The sequence below is a fragment of the Grammomys surdaster genome, unplaced genomic scaffold (assembly GCF_004785775.1).
Source record: "Grammomys surdaster isolate TR1022 unplaced genomic scaffold, NIH_TR_1.0 137, whole genome shotgun sequence".
Lineage (NCBI taxonomy): Eukaryota > Metazoa > Chordata > Mammalia > Rodentia > Muridae > Grammomys > Grammomys surdaster.
In genome coordinates, this window is record NW_021604595.1 from 4735086 (window position 1) to 4739220 (window position 4135).

A 4135-nucleotide genomic window follows, 5' to 3' on the forward strand; every position below is an offset into this window, starting at 1 on the left:
GAGAGAGAGAGAGAGAGAGAGAGAGAGAGAGAGAGAGCACAGCAACAGTATTTCTGACTGCTCCTCTTAAAGGCACATCCGAGGATGGGTGTGGTTGAAAGCCTCATAAGACCACCATTCCTTCGAGGTGGTACTGCCACAGGACCCCTCAATCTGATGCTTGATTTTGTGCCTAGCAATCTCAACAAATGATTATTGTCATAGAAGATCAAATCTCACCCCAAAGAAACTCATTGAGTCCTAATATCAGATAGTAGCATGTACTATGTTTTGAGAGAGGGTTTATGTAGCTCTGACTGGCTATGACTAACTCTGCAATAGTTGAAGATGATCTTGAATTCCACCTCCCAATGCTAAGATTATAGGCGAGTGCTGCCACACCTGGTGTGTGTGTGTGTGTGCACATATGAGTGTACACTCACAAGGGTGTGTGTATGTATACATGAAGACCAGAGGTAGGCATCTTTCTCATTTGCTTTACCCTATATTTTTGAGACAGCATCTCTCACTGAACCTGAGACTCACTGACTCAGCAAAGTTCATTATCCAGAAAATCCCTCCTGCCTGCCTCCCATCTTTTTCTTATATGTGGGTCTTGGGCCTCATGCATAGCACCCACTTTGCTGACAGAGCCATCTTCCCAGACCCTCTTTGCTTTTCTAGAGACAGAGTGTCATTCTGCTGCTCATGTTAGAGCTCTATGCCCACAATAGACACAGTATTATTTTCTTTTTAACATGACTGTTTGTCTGTCTGTTTTGAGACAGGAGTTCTCGTAACCAAGGCTGGCCTCCAACTCACTGTGTAGTCAAAGGTGACCCTGAGCTGTCTGCCTCTCCCTCCCAAGTCTTGAAACTGTATGCACATACTATCACACTTGTGGAATATGCTTTTAAAAGGCTATTTCTACTTATCCCCAACCACCTGAAAAGAGACAAAGGAGAAAAAGAAAAGCATAAACATTTTAAGTTAAGTTGGATTAAGGACTCATTTTATTAAATGTAAGCCTCACGAGGTGTACTGGCATATGCCTTTAAGTGCATCTCTATGTTGTGGTCAGCCTGGTGTACATAGCAAGCTTCAGGTTAGCCAGGGATTCATAGTGAGAACCCTGTCTAAAAAAACAAAAACAAGACAACCCTAAACAAACCCCTAAACCCAAACCTCTATACACTGTAGCCCTGGGAATTTCATATTCACATTATCATTTAGATAGATTCTATGCTGTACTTCTCCCGGTGAAACACGCACCAGCTGGATCCCACCTCAGTTATGAAGAATGGTTGTAGAAAGGGTAGCCATCTTGAGTGGAATTTTCTTAAGGCCAGTGAGCTGAGGATGCAGTTGAGTGGTACAGTGTTTGCCTACCATGTACAAGGTCCTGGGTTTGATGCTCAGCCCTTGATGTGGGGAGGGATCAAGTTCTACCAGGTCAGTGGGTCAGCTGAGGCCGGCTCTCTTCTTTTCTCTCTTCTAACTTTCTCCATAGGTTTCAGAGGTCCCGTTTTTCTTTCTTTTCTTTTTCTTCTTTTGAAACAATAATGGTGTTGGGGACTGAACCCAGAGCCAGTGCCTGCTAGGCAAGCACTTTACCACTGGTCGATGCCCACTCTTGGTCTAACTCATGTCTTTCGAGGTTCATACTGACTTCTGTTATCCTCCCGATCCACCCTTCCATCTGTCAAGTGTTCATTGATGCATAACTCCTGTGGATGTGCATGCGACAGCCCTCTGACTTTCCTGGGATGCCATCCTGTCCTGTTATCCTGGTGTTACTGAGGCAGAGTTTACTCTAAGCACACAACATGAGCCTCCCTCCCTTCCCATTTCCCTTGCCTTCTCCTTTGATTAACATCAACACCACGCCTCAGACTTACTTGTCTGTTGCTTTTAGCTCTCATTTCTAAAACATACTAATTCTTTCCACAGGCAACTCTGGTTGCTTTCATCTAAAACAGTCTGAATGGCTTCCCTGTAAGTGGAAGAAAGGACCCAAGCTCCATCTGAGTACCCTGGGCCCCAGGGCAGTTAATTACAGGCAGAGTGTCTCAGTGAACTTTATTGTCCTTGAATTTCAAAGGACTACACTGGACATAAGGCAGTTTTCTTGCATTGGAAACATGAAATACTCTCAGATCCCTGAAGCCAGTTATGCCTCTGGCATCACTTTTAAAAGGAGAAACCTAACCACAGAAGATTATAGGCTATCCCATTGCAGTCCCAGACACAAAAGTGGGCGATACTGATAATCAAATCACTTGATAGGGAAGACTGACACTTACAACCTTCCTGTTCAGTTTGCTCACTAACCTCATATGACACCGGATGCTATTCCAGCCATTTTGTTATATCACACACAGCACCAATAGGGACATTCATTCCCTTCTCTGCTCCTGTCATAAACACTCATATTTGCTTGTGAAAGACAGTTTGCCCTTTGGAGGCCAAACCATGAGTTAGCACTAATGAGCTGGTTCTCTGATCATCTTTTGCCCTAGCAGGGAAAGACTGGCAAGATACAGAAAAGAAGCTCTGTCTGTTACCACAGGCTCTAGTATGTGAGACAGAAAGGGGCCATCTTAAAACTCCCCCCAGAAGTTGTGAGAGGCCTCTTGGTACCCCCTAGCTAAGAACTAACCCTTTCCTCAAGTGCCACAAGAAGAAGGTCATCAGAGTCTAGGGTCAATCTGTGATTGTTTCTGACACACAGGAAGAGCATTGAATACCAAGAGCTTTCCAAAGCAAAGTAGACAGGAACCCTAATGAGAAGCAAAATCTCAATCATAGATGACAGTTCTTTTAAAATAGCACATGGGAGAAAAATACGGTTTACCTGCTCCTTTTCTCCTCCTCCACAGTGTCTCCAATGGGGAGGTTTTTAAGATGCATTTTTCTAAATATTGGGGGGTGGGGGAAATGCCCTCCCCTGGATATAAAATCATGAGGGAACATAAATCTCACTTTTGTATCTCACATATGTCTTGTCTAAATGCTTCAGAGAACAGGCTGAGTCTGAAACTTAGGACATAAAGAATGATAAACAGTATTATAGTTTGGATCTTAACTGTCTCACAAAGACCATGGGTGTCTTTAGGAGTCATTAGGGGTGTTGGAACCTTTAGGAGGTGGGGCCCAGGACCGGGAAGTTGGGTCCCAGGCACACCCTTAAAGGTGATAAATTAGAAGCCCAGCTGTTTCCTGTGTCTCTGCACCCCTGGCTGCTGGAGCTTGCAGCCTCTTGCTATCACACACCCTGCCATGGTTCACTGACTCACCACAGGCCTATGACCAAGGTTTCTTGCTCTGAAACCTGTGAAGTCAGCAGCCACACAAAAGGTCCGTTGTTTAAGCCGATTTCTCCAGTTGTTCCCACATGGCGGCAGAAAGCCCCCCCAACACGATTAACATCTGTTCTACAACCAGGAAATACCCAGCATACTCATTCCTATTTGTTTCCTGGAGCCCTCCTCCTTGGGAAGCCACATGGGGGCTTGACAGCTTATCCCTGTGGAGCCTACAGCTTTAAGGTGTAGCTGCTGATTCAAGCTTAGCCATTTTAGTTCAGCACGGATGATTTTTGGAACAACCCATGTTTCTGGCTCTTGTTGGCTCATTCCTTGATGGAAATTCTCTCTTTTCTCAAGGATTTCCTATTAAGCTAGTTAGTTTGTAATGGAAAAACCATAAAATGCCTGGGAGTTTATTTTTTCTTATTTTTGCAGTTCTGCTCAATAACCTCCAGGTGGCAGTAAAGACTCCAACCAATTTCCTTGACTGGCTTAAACCGCCTGTACCTTGTTTCACAGGATCTTACAACAGGTCTGTTGAGAATGACTTAGACCACGGGAGGCGACCTCAGTCAGGAGTGATTGGCTAGAATCTCTGAGAGGGCAGACCAACCCTCTCCACCCCACTCTTCAGTGAAGTGTGTGCTTCCCATTTTAACTTCCTCCTCCCCCCACTTTGCAGTCACAGGTGGTTTGTTCAAACAAGGAACTCTTGAGAGCCGAGCATGAAGCTAGAGTCAAGGCTCAGGATAGGGTTATTCTAGTTCAGATGTCACTCAAAAGCCCTTGGGCAATGCATTTCAAGACAAATCCAAGCATCTTAACTTTTAATTCATATATATATATAT